The 16,072-nt window shown below is 57.0% G+C and overlaps 8 non-coding genes across 8 annotated transcripts; 5 read left to right on the top strand and 3 right to left on the bottom strand.

The window, feature by feature from the left end:
- Positions 1–261: 261 nt before the first annotated feature.
- Positions 262–344, bottom strand: Trnal-cag (transfer RNA leucine (anticodon CAG)). Its single transcript has one exon. It is a non-coding gene; the product is annotated as a tRNA-Leu (tRNA).
- A 583-nt stretch (positions 345–927) lies between these two features.
- Positions 928–999, top strand: Trnad-guc (transfer RNA aspartic acid (anticodon GUC)). The gene has a single exon. It is a non-coding gene; the product is annotated as a tRNA-Asp (tRNA).
- A 950-nt stretch (positions 1,000–1,949) lies between these two features.
- On the top strand, positions 1,950–2,021 carry Trnae-cuc11 (transfer RNA glutamic acid (anticodon CUC) 11). Its single transcript has one exon. It is a non-coding gene; the product is annotated as a tRNA-Glu (tRNA).
- A 6,170-nt stretch (positions 2,022–8,191) lies between these two features.
- Trnag-gcc (transfer RNA glycine (anticodon GCC)) lies at positions 8,192–8,262 on the bottom strand. Its single transcript has one exon. It is a non-coding gene; the product is annotated as a tRNA-Gly (tRNA).
- Positions 8,263–9,139: 877 nt separating this feature from the next.
- Trnal-cag (transfer RNA leucine (anticodon CAG)) lies at positions 9,140–9,222 on the bottom strand. Its single transcript has one exon. It is a non-coding gene; the product is annotated as a tRNA-Leu (tRNA).
- Positions 9,223–9,797: 575 nt separating this feature from the next.
- Positions 9,798–9,869, top strand: Trnad-guc18 (transfer RNA aspartic acid (anticodon GUC) 18). Its single transcript has one exon. It is a non-coding gene; the product is annotated as a tRNA-Asp (tRNA).
- A 466-nt stretch (positions 9,870–10,335) lies between these two features.
- On the top strand, positions 10,336–10,407 carry Trnag-ucc (transfer RNA glycine (anticodon UCC)). The gene has a single exon. It is a non-coding gene; the product is annotated as a tRNA-Gly (tRNA).
- Positions 10,408–10,846: 439 nt separating this feature from the next.
- On the top strand, positions 10,847–10,918 carry Trnae-cuc (transfer RNA glutamic acid (anticodon CUC)). The gene has a single exon. It is a non-coding gene; the product is annotated as a tRNA-Glu (tRNA).
- Positions 10,919–16,072: the final 5,154 nt, after the last annotated feature.

Genomic DNA, 16,072 nt, shown 5'->3' with positions numbered 1-16,072 from the left:
TGGTCACCCGCGTGCTCAGGTCCTATCTCCTACTCACTCGACCTTCTCCCACCCGACGCAACACGACCACCCCCCGCCCCCGATCCCCAACGGCAGAGGTAGGTTGGTGTTGAGGGGAGGGCTCTCCTGCAGATCCAGGTCTGTGAGGGAAGGCTTCCGGGTCGAGGGGAGCGGAGGCTCTGGACAGATTGAGGAAGGATGAAGGAGATGCGGGGTCTTTCGCGGTGGGATGGAGTGCAGTGGAGTGTCAAAAGGCAAGCTTGTCAGGAGTGGGATTCGAACCCACGCCTCCAGGGGAGACTGCGACCTGAACGCAGCGCCTTAGACCGCTCGGCCATCCTGACAGCAGGTCTGGGGCGTAGACCGCTCGCCTCGCAGGCGACCGGCGACCGGCGACCGGCGCCCAGGCGCCCGCAAGCGGGCTTCAGCGGACGGCGCGCCGGGGTAGGCGCCCGTCTGGCCTGGTCTGGCCGCGTCTGCGTGCTCGAGCTGCGGGCCTCGCCCGCCGAACTTTACCTTGCCAGAAGAGCACCGACGACGGGACGCTGCTAGGCGCCAGAGTACCTCCAGGTCCCGGGCCGGATCCCCGGCCTGCAGGCCCCCTGTCTGTCCCCACAGCACGCAGGGCGGCCCGGGTGTGTGGCACCAGCCTCTCGTCCTGACACGGCGAGTGTTGCCCGCAACCACTCGCACTCGGCACCGGTGGCTTAGAGGCCGGGTCTCCAGCCCGGCGGGGACAGGGGTCCGGCGACACGGTGGTCTGGCGGGGCTGCGGGTCGGGGTCCTGGTGTTGACGCCGGGTTTCGGGGTCTTTTGGGTTGCGGTGCAGTGCAGAGCAAGAGGTGGTCGTTGGGGGAGACGGACGCCTGTGGTTCTTCCCTGGCGTGGTAGACGGGCACGGAGTGCGTGTGTTTGTGGCTGTCGTCGTCCTCGTTAGTATAGTGGTGAGTATCCCCGCCTGTCACGCGGGAGACCGGGGTTCGATTCCCCGACGGGGAGACATGATGTCCTTTTTGGACACCTAGGTGGCCCGCGGGCGCTAGCCCTTCCACCCACGCCCCACGCGCAGACCCAGACCCACGTCAGCCTGCCGAGCCCCATAGTCTACAGCAAAGCCTCTCCGGAGCACTCAAACCCCTTTTCTGCCGACTGCACCGGCGCCCAGGCCGCTCAGGGTGGCGGCCTGCCGGGAGCGGTCCCTGGCGCACTGGCCTGGGCTAGCGCGCCGTCTTGCAGCAGCCAGGAGACCGGAACGCCCCAGAGGAAAGGCCTGAACAGGTGAGAGGCGCGCGTGGGAGGCCGAGGAAGAGCGCGGAGAGGAGGAGCCGTGGGTGTGTTCGGGGTTGGGCGGTCCCCGGTGGGTGCGGGCGGTGCGCAGGCAAGTAAGTGGTAGGCGGCGTCGAGGGCGCTGGGCGCCGTGTGGTGGCAGTCGGCGGCGACGTGGGGGTGTGGGTCCGGCTGTGCGGCGTTGGTGGTATAGTGGTGCTGCCTTCCAAGCAGTTGACCCGGGTTCGATTCCCGGCCAACGCAGCGTGCCCAACTTTTGCCAAGGTCCTCACCCAGGACGCGCCGACCGGGACCCTGCGTGGCGCCGCGGAGCTTGGGCCCAGGCTCTACTGTAGGCAGGGAAGATCGGAAAGCGCCAGACCTTTTCAGGTAGTGGGCACCGGGTGGAGAAGCGGCAGGGGCAAGTTTCTAGTCCCCGAAGTCGCACGGTGCTGGCTGTGGAAGCGGCAGAGGCCAGGGGGCAAGTGGCAGCCCAGGGCCAGGGCCAGGAGAGAAGCGAGAACGCCAGCCTCCTAAGGCCTTAGCGTGCATCCGGCGGCCGGGTATGAGGAGACGGGCAGGCGGGCAGGCCGGCAGGCGGGCAGCCTGTCGGCCCTGGTGGCCGAGAGGGTGTGTGTCTGTCTGTTTCCAGGAGTTGATAGCCGTGAGCATGGGACCTACGCTCCCTGGTGGTCTAGTGGTTAGGATTCGGCGCTCTCACCGCCGCGGCCCGGGTTCGATTCCCGGTCAGGGAAGCCTCTCTTCTTAGTCCCTCCACTTCCCTCCTCACCCTGACCCCTTTTGAGTGACCCTTTTGTTTGTACATGAGCTACACAGACCAAGACCACAACTCCACATCTCCCCTCCATATTTCTCTCTCTCTCTCTCTCTCTCTCTCTCTCTCTCTCACTCTCCCTCCACCCCCTTTCCCTTTTCCTCTTTCTTTCCCGAACACATCACCCAGTACCACAGAACCGGCTTCTGCCTAAGAGTCTCCCTGGCTGCACCATGCCTACCTTAACATCCCGGACCAGCCTCTCTGACACCACACGCCAACTCTGCACTTCCCCAGCTCAGACTCCTTGCTTGCCCTGGAGCCCAGACCTCTCACCTGCCACCATCACAAGCCGAGCTTTCTCACACACCGCCCGGATCACAAACACTCGTCCACCGAGGGAATCTCAACACCACTCCATCTCCTGATCGCCTGCTCTTACCTCTCCAACAAACCCTCTGGCTAGCCCGCTCCTCCTGTCGCACCTACCTCGAATGCATAACCTGTATCACCTGATTGACACGCCTAGCGTGCATCGCGTGCATGACAGGGTGGTCCCAGTGAGCTTTCCGAAATAGTCACAAAGGAGCGTCCAGTTCAAACATCGGTAGCGAATTCTTTCATTTCACACACACACACACACACACACACACACACACACACACACACACGCACATTAGACTTGTTTATATATGATGTATGTATAGATACAAACATGTATAAATATGTGTGATAGTATATACTGAAGAACACACATACACACATTTTTTTTGTTTGTTTTATGTTCTTGTAAAATCTTTAGGAGGTAGAAAATCTATAGGTGAATGGAATACGGTGCTGGTGCTGGGCTTGGCGGTGGTGGTGGCAGGGAGAGGGGGATGTTTGCAGGATCGGAAGGGGTTCCCGTGGGCAGGTTTTATTGAGAACCAGATGCTCCCGGCAGAGCCAGAAGCACCTGGCTTGGTTCTCGCACCCAGCTTCCCAGGGACCGACAGTGGGCGTCGCGAGCCAGGATTTCCCAGAAAGCCCCCAAGGGCGGTTTAAGTCGAGCAGAGGCCGTGGCGGGCGGTCGTAATGCCACGGTTTCTCAGGACCCTTGTGTCGCCTGCTGCAGTGGCGGATGTGAGTCAGTAAAGTAACCTTGGCACACCGGTAATCACTCCCTGCCCGGATCCCTCCGCCTTGACCCTGCCAGGCAGCGCGGAAACAGTGTCGGATTCTGAGCGCTGAGCTGGGGACTGAGCTCCACCTCAATGGCTAGCAGCCTTGTGAGAGTGCCAGCAGATCCTGGGGACAGCCCAGACAATGCTTATCCGGACCGGACTCCAGCCCACTTCTGCCACCTGAAGGGTTCCGGTTCGTGGGCACCGGGAGGCACCAGAGTCTAAGGGCATCCGGGAAGGGACTGTTCGGCCGGTCCCCGGGCAGCCGCCGGGCGAGAGGAGGAGGCTGCGCCAAACAGACAGCAGGCAAGCCTTCGCCAGCAGGTGTCCCAACAGGGGCGGGGGGACGGGGTGAGGGTGGGTGTGGGAGTGGGGAGCTTGCGGATCGCAAAGATCGGCCTGTGCCTCTGTTCTGCTTGGGCTTCGTCCAGAGGAGGATCACACTAGCATGCGCCTGCTGGCAAAGTCTGCGCGGTAGGGTCCGGACCAGTCAGCGATGGCTGGCTGCGGAGCAGCCCACTGAAGGTAGCGATGGTGTGGGTGTTGGGGTTGGGGTGTTGAAGTCAGGACCTGACACTCCCGCGCAGGTCTTCTGGCGTCCTGGAATTCCGGTGCACTCGTGATACCTAGAGTAAAACAAAAAACAAAAAACAAAAAACAAAAAACAAAAAACAACAAAAAAAAAAAAACAACGAAATCGTTGTTTTTCACTGTCTCTAGGGTAGGCATCGGTTGTTTTCAGCAAGTTCTTTGACGCTGAAGACATCCTTGTAGAAGACGGAGATGCTCTCCTCTCAACTATGTGGTTGTTTGGCCGAGGGGGCTTTGCAGCTTTGGCGCTACTTCTGGGGTCACAAGACGGTCCTGGAGCACCCAGAACCTTTGGCATTCTCAAGTAGGTACTGCCAACAGTACACAGTTAGGAGGAAAGTTGCAGGGACCTGATGTTTTCCTTCATGAAATATGTACACAGGGCTGGGGGCTTTGGGATGCGGGGAACCTGTTTTAGCCTCCTCGGCAGAGGAAAAAGAAGTGATCCAACAAGTTTTGTGTGACGATGAATAAGTATGATGTTCTGGGGCTCGCAGTTGGAGGGAGGTTCAGTTCAGTTCGTTGAGGCGGGACGTCTGTGCTGTCTGCAAAGCATATCCACATTCCTCTTGGAGCTGTGAAGAAAGCAGGAGCAGCAAGCCAGCCTGGAGGGAAAAGCCCACCACGGACAACTTCTGCATGGCTTCCTGCTTCTGGGCTCCTACTGGGGCTTCCCTCTGGGAGGGACTTAGGTGGCAGCCTTAAGGCGAGATCAACTCTTCTCTGTCCAAGTTGCTTTTAGCCACAGCGTCTGATCACAAGCTTACAAAGTCTAGCTCGGACTGAAATCGGTACCAGGAGTGGGGTATTACTGGGACAGACCTGATGAGCTATCTCTTTGGGGATCGTGGAGGGACTTTGACCTCTGGGCTGGAAAGGCTCCAAGTTGGAGGTCCCGAGCTCTCTGTGCTCTCCTGAGGGAGCTTGGAAGGGAGTCTTGAGAGCCATGCAGATGACCAGACTGAGGTGGTGCTCATGAGGTTGTTTTCATTTTCATCCCATCCCACACCCACTCAGAGGGCAGCTTGGGAGTCCCTGATAGACTCTGCTGGGGCCATTCGGTGTTCTGAGTTAAGAATCTGTGTTCCAGGTCAGCCCGGGCTGGAGAATCATCTGTGACTAATGAGCAGGAGACTGGATCCACCAAGGTGAGACCTCGCCTCAGCGTGGACAATCATTGATGTTGTTCAACTGGAGCTGAGAAAGTAGCCATGATTAACGAGACAGCAGCATGACCCGGGTGAAACCCTCTGGGAGTATTTCCTGAAGGTCAACATACAGATGCTGTGTTGCATAGGTGCCTAGACTGCATCTCACGCTAGTCAGGCATTTGAGAATGTGCAGGAGCCAGCCAGGCTGGGATGGATGGAACGCATGAAGGGAGGGATCACTGGGAGCAGGTGAGGAGCTGGGATGCTCGGCAGGACTGGAGTCCAGGAAGGGGAAGCTGATAGAGGACATTAGTGAAGGTGCAGGACCAGTTGGACTGGGAGCCCCAGTGACACAGAAAGGTGTAGTGACCATTTTGGAATCATGGATCTAAAACAACAACAACAAGAACCAAAAAAAAAAAAACCAAACAAACAAACAAACCGAAAACAACAACAACAACAACAACAAGAAAAAACAAAAACCCACCAGAGAGATCCCTTTCATGCCAGGTGTGGGGCTAAGGGGCTGCTGTCCATGATGTGCTCTTGCACCGGCAGGATTTTGGCAGCTGCTGAAATATTGGGCGACTGTTAGGGCCCAAAGAGGCAGGGTGTGTTGTTGTTTGTTTGTTTCTGGAATCAAGGTTTATGAAATATTTTTGCACAATGGATTTGTCCAAGGAGGAGGGGGATGAGGATGAGGATGAGGATGAGGTGGAGGAGGAGGAGGAGGAGGACAAGGAGGAGGAAGAAGAGGAGAAAGTGGAGGAAGGGGAGCAGCAACCGCAGCAGCAGGAGGAGGAAGAGGAGAGGGAGGAGGAGGAGTAGGTGGAGGAGGAGGAGCAGCAGGAAAACAAAGAGGAGGAAGAGGAGGTGGAGGAAGAGGGGGAGAAGGAAGAGGAGGAGGAAGAAGTGGACGAGGAGGAGGAGGAGAAAGAGGAGGAAGAGCTGGAGGCAGAGGAGGAAGAGGACGAGGAGGAGGAGGACAATAGTGTCAGTCGTAGCAGAAGCAGTAGAAGTAGCAGTAACAACATGGAAATCCTGACAACCAATATTGAACTGTCCCAGAGAAATTGGCTCCCTCAATCAGCGGGAAGTAGTGTAAGTAGAACGTTGCCCTCCTGGCCAGGGTCTCATTCTGGGAACCTGTCCTTATCTCTTTAACCCCTTTTCTCTCTTCTCTAGTATGAGGGTGTTGAAAGGGTGGAAGAAAAACAGGGCAGAAGAAAGAAGAAGCCACAAAACAGGAGGGGGGCCGTGTCCCTGGGAGCAGCCCAGGCTTGGCTCCCCTCCCCCCCCCCCGTGTCAGGGGCAGAGGCCCTAAAGAGAGCACAGCCTAGGCTGTGTCACCTTTGGAGGTGAGAGTCTTGGAGACGTCCATACCGAGGGACAACCGCTAAGGAGAGAAGCAGCCTGGCTTGGAGCCCACGGAGCCAAAGGATCCACAGCAGACAGACACACTGCCTATGCTCCAAGGGACCCTTGGAGCCTTTTGCAGCTCACAACAGAGCAAGCGAAAACAAGACGTGAGACTATGGGATTTGAGAATTAGACGTCGGTTTTGATTTGCTTTTAGTTTTGTGCCTGTACCCTGATTCTTCTTTGCTCCCTCCGTGTTTATCTCGAAAGGAAAAAAAATGTTATTCAAGGAGCCAACAGTCTACACAGTTAAACTACTAGGGGTTTGAGGAGGGATTGGGGCTTTGACCTCGATAAGAGTCTCTGGGTGTTTTAAGGAGACGATCTTGAAGGTTTGAATGGTTATAGACTGTTGGACAAAGGTCGCGCATATTCATATGGTGAGGATCGCATTCAGATGAGCTCCTGGGGCAGAGCAGGAAAGAAAAGGTTCTGGCTCAATGAGGGAACCGTTTGTGTGCCAGGTTGGAAGGGGGTCAACTGTGCTGGTCTGTTCTGGTCAAGTTGGCATAAACCAGCGCACATCTGGGAAGAGGGACTTTGAATCGGGGAGATTCCCTCCTCAGGTGCTGGGTATAGTCAAGTTTGGGGGATATGGCTGTCTGGATCCCCAAGTGACCAGCAGGAGAGAGGGGGTGGGGATGGGCTGGGATGGCTGAATGGTGCCAATCGCCAGGCAGGTGGTCCTGGGGTGGATAAGAGAATGAAGAGGCTGAACTCATGCACAGCTTCTGCATAAGTTCCTCCAACCACGAAGCCCTCAGATCCTTCACACCACACCACCCATACCAACAAACCCCCTCCCGCCTCCAGTCCTCCCCACTTCTCCCAGGGTGGTACTCATGAGCTATAAGAAGAAATAAGCCATTCTCGCCCCAATTTACCTTCGGTCACAGAGGTTGATCACAACAAGAGCCAGCACAATTAAGTTTTGGTTCTGATCTTTACTCAAAAATGGGTATAGGACCCTGGAGATGGGTCAAGCAGCCTGTTCCACCAAGCCCATCATCATCATCACCATTCCCACTGGCGGTGGCGGCGGCAGCAGCAGCAGCAGCAGCAGCAGCAGCAGCAGCAGCAGCAGCATAACAACCATGGGTACACATCAGTATTGGTCACTGAGGGACCGTTCAGTGAGGGAGGGCTTAGCATGGAGGAACATGGAATCAACTGTGTGCCCTTGTGCCTCTGGAGTCCGTGTTATGCGTGCGTGCGCAGGCGAGTGTGTGTTTGTCCCTCTTTCTTTCGTTTCTCTCTGTGTGTGCTCTTTGTGTGTGCCTCTCTTCCTCTATGTCTCTCTCTTACTCTTCTCTCTGAATGAGGGAATCTAAGGGCATGGGCGCGCATGGGAGGGAGTATTCTGTGTCTGTCTTCCCTTCTTCCATATCTGTGTGTGTGTGTGTGTGTGTGTGTGTGTGTGTGTGTGAGAGAGAGAGAGAGAGAGAGAGAGAGAGAGAGAGAGAGAGAGAGAGAAAAGAGAGAGAGAACAGTTTCTCTGGGAAGAGACAGTCTCTCTCTCTCCCTCTCTGTGTTTCTGTGCACAGGCACGAAGGCGCTTAGGCGCTTAGGCGCGGAGTGCATCGACTGAGCAGAGAGGGAGGAGTGTATGGGATGGCAAAGTGAGAGATGTGCACAGGTGAGTGTGTAGGTTGGAGGGCGCGGGACAGTGGTGCTGTGGCACACTGAAGACACAGATAGGAGAAGTGAAGCGGTGTTTGGCAGCACTGTAGAGTTGACCCACTGGAGTGTCCTGTGATTGATTGTCCCTGTGCGGCCCAGGGTGGGCGAAGGGAAGGTGCGCGTGAGGACCAAAAGGGACTGGACTCTGCATGGGCCGGGAATCGAACCCGGACCTCCCGCGTGGCAGGCGAGAATTCTACCACTGAACCACCCATGCCCTGAACACACTTACTACCTGATGCTCTCACAGCCTGCCCTTGCTGCCACTCCAGGAACCCCAGCTCCAGAGTGCTGGCTGCCCGCCTGGATGGATGGATGGATGGATGGATGGAAGGATGGATGGATGGATGGATGGATGGATGCATGGATCGATGCATGGATCGATGCATGGATCGATGGATCGATGGATAGATACATGGATGGACCTTTGTTTGCGTGGATGCACGCAGGGACGGACAGACGGACGGACGGTCGGTCGGACGGTTCCATTGTTGGATATCTGGTTGTTCGGAAGGACTCATGGATGGAATGATGCATGGGTGGAAAGATGGATGGATCAGCGGTCAGGAGAGGCCAATTGGGTCAGACAGAGGGGACGAGGAGTGTCCAGGCCTCTAGCTGAGGTCGTGGGGTGTGTACCTCGCCTCGCCTGGAAGCCACTGACTGGCACGTATCTGGCGCGCTCCTACGCGCGCTCCTGGCGCGAGTCTGGTGTGTGCACACTCGTGGGAAGCGAGCGAGCGAGCGAGCGAGAGAGGAGAGCTTGTTGTAGTGCGGGCACAGGGTCCTTCGAGGAGGCCAGGGCTTCGGTGTGCTGGATTGAAACTCGGGGCCCCCAGAGGTTTGCTGTGGACAGAAGGCGCTGGCACCCGGCTGGCTGGTCACCCGGGTGCTCAGGTCCTATCTCCTACTCACTCGATCTTCTCCCACCCGACGCAACACGACCACCCCCCGCCCCCGCTCCCCAACGGCAGAGGTTGGTTGGTTGGTGTTGAGGGGAGGGCTCTCGTGCAGATCCAGGTCTGTGAGGGAAGGCTTCGGAGTCGGGTCTTTCGCGGTGGGATGGAGTGCGGTGGAGTGTCAAAAGGCAAGCTTGTCAGGAGTGGGATTCGAACCCACGCCTCCAGGGGAGACTGCGACCTGAACGCAGCGCCTTAGACCGCTCGGCCATCCTGACAGCAGGTCTGGGGCGTAGACCGCTCGCCTCGCAGGCGACCGGCGACCGGCGCCCAGGCGCGCGCAAGCGGGCTTCAGCGGACGGCGCGCCGGGGCAGGCGCCCGTCTGGCCTCGTCTGGCCGCGTCTGGGTGCTCGAGCTGCGGGCCTCGCCCGCCGAACTTTACCTTGCCAGAAGAGCACCGACGACGGGACGCTGCTAGGCGCCAGAGTACCTCCAGGTCCCGGGCCGGATCCCCGGCCTGCAGGCCCCCTGTCTGTCCCCACAGCACGCAGGGCGGCCCGGGTGTGTGGCACCAGCCTCTCGTCCTGACACGGCGAGTGTTGCCCGCAACCACTCGCACTCGGCACCGGTGGCTTAGAGGCCGGGTCTCCAGCCCGGCGGGGACAGGGGTCCGGCGACACGGTGGTCTGGCGGGGCTGCGGGTCGGGGTCCTGGTGTTGACGCCGGGTTTCGGGGTCTTTTGGGTTGCGGTGCAGTGCAGAGCAAGAGGTGGTCGTTGGGGGAGACGGACGCCTGTGGTTCTTCCCTGGCGTGGTAGACGGGCCGGAGTGCGTGTGTTTGTGGCTGTCGTCGTCCTCGTTAGTATAGTGGTGAGTATCCCCGCCTGTCACGCGGGAGACCGGGGTTCGATTCCCCGACGGGGAGACATGATGTCCTTTTTGGACATCTAGGTGGCCCGCGGGCGCTAGCCCTTCCACCCACGCCCCACGCGCAGACCCAGACCCACGTCAGCCCGCCGAGCCCCATAATCTCCAGCAAAGCCTCTCCGGAGCCCTCAAACCCCTTTTCTGCCGACTGCACCGGCGCCCAGGCCGCTCAGGGTGGCGGCCTGCCGGGAGCGGTCCCTGGCGCACTGGCCTGGGCTAGCGCGCCGTCTTGCAGCAGCCAGGAGACGGGAGCGCCCCATTGGAAAGGCGTGAACATGTGAGAGGCGCGCGTGGGAGGCCGAGGAAGAGCGCGGAGAGGAGGAGCCGTGGGTGTGTTCGTGGTTGGGGCGTCCCCCGTGCGTGCGTGCGGTGCGCAGGCAAGTAAGAGGTAGGCGGCGTCGAGGGCGCTGGGCGCCGTGTGGTGGCAGTCGGCGGCGACGTGGGGGTGTGGGTCCGGCTGTGCGGCGTTGGTGGTATAGTGGTGAGCATAGCTGCCTTCCAAGCAGTTGACCCGGGTTCGATTCCCGGCCAACGCAGCGTGCCCAACTTTTGCCAAGGTCCTCACCCAGGACGCGCCCACCCGGGCCCTGCCTGGCTGCGCCGAGCTTGGGCCCAGGCTCTACTGTAGGCAGGGAAGATCGGAAAGCGCCAGACCTTTTCAGGTAGTGGGCACCGGGAGGAGAAGCGGCAGGGGCAAGTTTCTAGTCCCCGAAGTCGCACCGTGATGGCTGTGGAAGCGGCAGAGGCCAGGGGGCAAGTGGCAGCCCAGCGCCAGGGCCAGGGCCAGGGCCAAGAGAGAATCGAGAACGCCAGCCTCCTAAGGCCTTAGCATGCATCAGGCGGCCGGGTATGAGGAGACGGGCAGGCGGGCAGGCGGGCAGGCCGGCAGGCAGGCAGCATGTCTGCCCTGGTGGCCGAAAGGGTGTGTGTCTGTCTGTTTCCAGGAGTTGATAGCCGTGAGCATGGGACCCACGCTCCCTGGTGGTCTAGTGGTTAGGATTCGGCGCTCTCACCGCCGCGGCCCGGGTTCGATTCCCGGTCAGGGAAGCCTCTCTTCTTAGTCCCTCCACTTCCCACCTCACCCTGACCCCTTTTGAGTGACCCTTTTGTTTGTACATGAGCTACACAGACCAAGACCACAACTCCACATCTCCCCTCCATATTTCTCTTTCTCTCTCTCTCTCTCTCTCTCTCTCTCTCTCTCTCTCTCTCTCTCTCTCTCTGTCTCACTCTCCCTCCACCCCCTTTCCCTTTTCCTCTTTCTTTCCAGAAACCCATCACCCAGTACCACAGAACTGGTACTTCTGCCTAAGAGTCTTGCCAGAAATGGTCTTCTGCCTAAGAGTCTCCCTGGCTGCACCATGCCTACCTTAACATCCCGGACCAGCCTCTCTGACACCACACGCCAACTTTGCACTTCCCCAGCTCAGACTCCTTGCTTGCCCTGGAGCCCAGACCTCTCACCTGCCACCATCACAAGCCGAGCTTTCTCACACACCGCCCGGATCACAAACACTCGTCCACCGAGGGAATCTCAACACCACTCCATCTCCTGATCGCCTGCTCTTACCTCTCCAACAAACCCTCTGGCTAGCCCGCTCCTCCTGTCGCACCTACCTCGAATGCATAACCTGTATCACCTGATTGACACGCCTAGCGTGCATCGCGTGCATGACAGGGTGGTCCCAGTGAGCTTTCCGAAATAGTCACAAAGGAGCGTCCAGTTCAAACATCGGTAGCGAATTCTTTCATTTCACACACACACACACACACACACACACACACACACACACGCACATTAGACTTGTTTATATATGATGTATGTATAGATACAAACATGTATACATATGTGTGATAGTATATACTGAAGAACACACATACACACATTTTTTTTGTTTGTTTTATGTTCTTGTAAACTCTTTAGGAGGTAGAAAATCTATAGGTGAATGGAATACGGTGCTGGTGCTGGGCTTGGCGGTGGTGGTGGCACGGAGAGGGGGATGTTTGCAGGATCGGAAGGGGTTCCTGTGGGCAGGTTTTATTGAGAACCAGATGCTCCCAGCAGAGCCAGAAGCACCTGGCTTGGTTCTCGCACCCAGCTTCCCAGGGACCGACAGTGGGCGTCGCGAGCCAGGATTTCCCAGAAAGCCCCCAAGGGCGGTTTAAGTCGAGCAGAGGCCGTGGCGGGCGGTCGTAATGCCACGGTTTCTCAGGACCCTTGTGTCGCCTGCTGCAGTGGCGGATGTGAGTCAGTAAAGTAACCTTGGCACACCGGTAATCACTCCCTGCCCGGATCCCTCCGCCTTGACCCTGCCAGGCAGCGCGGAAACAGTGTCGGATTCTGAGCGCTGAGCTGGGGACTGAGCTCCACCTCAATGGCTAGCAGCCTTGTGAGAGTGCCAGCAGATCCTGGGGACAGCCCAGACAATGCTTATCCGGACCGGACTCCAGCCCACTTCTGCCACCTGAAGGGTTCCGGTTCGTGGGCACCGGGAGGCACCAGAGTCTAAGGGCATCCGGGAAGGGACTGTTCGGCCGGTCCCCGGGCAGCCGCCGGGCGAGAGGAGGAGGCTGCGCCAAACAGACAGCAGGCAAGCCTTCGCCAGCAGGTGTCCCAACAGGGGCGGGGGGACGGGGTGAGGGTGGGTGTGGGAGTGGGGAGCTTGCGGATCGCAAAGATCGGCCTGTGCCTCTGTTCTGCTTGGGCTTCGTCCAGAGGAGGATCACACTAGCATGCGCCTGCTGGCAAAGTCTGCGCGGTAGGGTCCGGACCAGTCAGCGATGGCTGGCTGCGGAGCAGCCCACTGAAGGTAGCGATGGTGTGGGTGTTGGGGTTGGGGTGTTGAAGTCAGGACCTGACACTCCCGCGCAGGTCTTCTGGCGTCCTGGAATTCCGGTGCACTCGTGATACCTAGAGTAAAACAAAAAACAAAAAACAAAAAACAAAAAACAACAACAAAAAACAACAAAAAAAAAAAACAACGAAATCGTTGTTTTTCACTGTCTCTAGGGTAGGCATCGGTTGTTTTCAGCAAGTTCTTTGACGCTGAAGACATCCTTGTAGAAGACGGAGATGCTCTCCTCTCAACTATGTGGTTGTTTGGCCGAGGGGGCTTTGCAGCTTTGGCGCTACTTCTGGGGTCACAAGACGGTCCTGGAGCACCCAGAACCTTTGGCATTCTCAAGTAGGTACTGCCAACAGTACACAGTTAGGAGGAAAGTTGCAGGGACCTGATGTTTTCCTTCATGAAATATGTACACAGGGCTGGGGGCTTTGGGATGCGGGGAACCTGTTTTAGCCTCCTCGGCAGAGGAAAAAGAAGTGATCCAACAAGTTTTGTGTGACGATGAATAAGTATGATGTTCTGGGGCTCGCAGTTGGAGGGAGGTTCAGTTCAGTTCGTTGAGGCGGGACGTCTGTGCTGTCTGCAAAGCATATCCACATTCCTCTTGGAGCTGTGAAGAAAGCAGGAGCAGCAAGCCAGCCTGGAGGGAAAAGCCCACCACGGACAACTTCTGCATGGCTTCCTGCTTCTGGGCTCCTACTGGGGCTTCCCTCTGGGAGGGACTTAGGTGGCAGCCTTAAGGCGAGATCAACTCTTCTCTGTCCAAGTTGCTTTTAGCCACAGCGTCTGATCACAAGCTTACAAAGTCTAGCTCGGACTGAAATCGGTACCAGGAGTGGGGTATTACTGGGACAGACCTGATGAGCTATCTCTTTGGGGATCGTGGAGGGACTTTGACCTCTGGGCTGGAAAGGCTCCAAGTTGGAGGTCCCGAGCTCTTTGTGCTCTCCTGAGGGAGCTTGGAAGGGAGTCTTGAGAGCCATGCAGATGACCAGACTGAGGTGGTGCTCATGAGGTTGTTTTCATTTTCATCCCATCCCACACCCACTCAGAGGGCAGCTTGGGAGTCCCTGATAGACTCTGCTGGGGCCATTCGGTGTTCTGAGTTAAGAATCTGTGTTCCAGGTCAGCCCGGGCTGGAGAATCATCTGTGACTAATGAGCAGGAGACTGGATCCACCAAGGTGAGACCTCGCCTCAGCGTGGACAATCATTGATGTTGTTCAACTGGAGCTGAGAAAGTAGCCATGATTAACGAGACAGCAGCATGACCCGGGTGAAACCCTCTGGGAGTATTTCCTGAAGGTCAACATACAGATGCTGTGTTGCATAGGTGCCTAGACTGCATCTCACGCTAGTCAGGCATTTGAGAATGTGCAGGAGCCAGCCAGGCTGGGATGGATGGAACGCATGAAGGGAGGGATCACTGGGAGCAGGTGAGGAGCTGGGATGCTCGGCAGGACTGGAGTCCAGGAAGGGGAAGCTGATAGAGGACATTAGTGAAGGTGCAGGACCAGTTGGACTGGGAGCCCCAGTGACACAGAAAGGTGTAGTGACCACTTTGGAATCATGGATCTAAAACAACAACAACAAGAACCAAAAAAAAAAAACCAAACAAACAAACAAACCGAAAACAACAACAACAACAACAACAAGAAAAAACAAAAACCCACCAGAGAGATCCCTTTCATGCCAGGTGTGGGGCTAAGGGGCTGCTGTCCATGATGTGCTCTTGCACCGGCAGGATTTTGGCAGCTGCTGAAATATTGGGCGACTGTTAGGGCCCAAAGAGGCAGGGTGTGTTGTTGTTTGTTTGTTTCTGGAATCAAGGTTTATGAAATATTTTTGCACAATGGATTTGTCCAAGGAGGAGGGGGATGAGGATGAGGATGAGGATGAGGTGGAGGAGGAGGAGGAGGAGGACAAGGAGGAGGAGGAAGAGGAGAAAGTGGAGGAAGGGGAGCAGCAACCGCAGCAGCAGGAGGAGGAAGAGGAGAGGGAGGAGGAGGAGTAGGTGGAGGAGGAGGAGCAGCAGGAAAACAAAGAGGAGGAAGAGGAGGTGGAGGAAGAGGGGGAGAAGGAAGAGGAGGAGGAAGAAGTGGACGAGGCGGAGGAGGAGGAAGAGGAGGAAGAGCTGGAGTCAGAGGAGGAAGAGGACGAGGAGGAGGAGGACAATAGTGTCAGTCGTAGCAGAAGCAGTAGAAGTAGCAGTAACAACATGGAAATCCTGACAACCAATATTGAACTGTCCCAGAGAAATTGGCTCCCTCAATCAGCGGGAAGTAGTGTAAGTAGAACGTTGCCCTCCTGGCCAGGGTCTCATTCTGGGAACCTGTCCTTATCTCTTTAACCCCTTTTCTCTCTTCTCTAGTATGAGGGTGTTGAAAGGGTGGAAGAAAAACAGGGCAGAAGAAAGAAGAAGCCACAAAACAGGAGGGGGGCCGTGTCCCTGGGAGCAGCCCAGGCTTGGCTCCCCTCCCCCCCCCCCCGTGTCAGGGGCAGAGGCCCTAAAGAGAGCACAGCCTAGGCTGTGTCACCTTTGGAGGTGAGAGTCTTGGAGACGTCCATACCGAGGGACAGCCGCTAAGGAGAGAAGCAGCCTGGCTTGGAGCCCACGGAGCCAAAGGATCCACAGCAGACAGACACACTGCCTATGCTCCAAGGGACCCTTGGAGCCTTTTGCAGCTCACAACAGAGCAAGCGAAAACAAGACGTGAGACTATGGGATTTGAGAATTAGACGTCGGTTTTGATTTGCTTTTAGTTTTGTGCCTGTACCCTGATTCTTCTTTGCTCCCTCCGTGTTTATCTCGAAAGGAAAAAAAATGTTATTCAAGGAGCCAACAGTCTACACAGTTAAACTACTAGGGGTTTGAGGAGGGATTGGGGCTTTGACCTCGATAAGAGTCTCTGGGTGTTTTAAGGAGACGATCTTGAAGGTTTGAATGGTTATAGACTGTTGGACAAAGGTCGCGCATATTCATATGGTGAGGATCGCATTCAGATGAGCTCCTGGGGCAGAGCAGGAAAGAAAAGGTTCTGGCTCAATGAGGGAACCGTTTGTGTGCCAGGTTGGAAGGGGGTCAACTGTGCTGGTCTGTTCTGGTCAAGTTGGCATAAACCAGCGCACATCTGGGAAGAGGGACTTTGAATCGGGGAGATTCCCTCCTCAGGTGCTGGGTATAGTCAAGTTTGGGGGATATGGCTGTCTGGATACCCAAGTGACCAGCAGGAGAGAGGGGGTGGGGATGGGCTGGGATGGCTGAATGGTGCCAATCGCCAGGCAGGTGGTCCTGGGGTGGATAAGAGAATGAAGAGGCTGAACTCATGCACAGCTTCTGCATAAGTTCCTCCAAC

Source organism: Rattus norvegicus, chromosome 13, assembly GCF_036323735.1.
Source record: "Rattus norvegicus strain BN/NHsdMcwi chromosome 13, GRCr8, whole genome shotgun sequence".
Lineage (NCBI taxonomy): Eukaryota > Metazoa > Chordata > Mammalia > Rodentia > Muridae > Rattus > Rattus norvegicus.
This window is presented reverse-complemented; position numbering and strand designations above follow the sequence as displayed.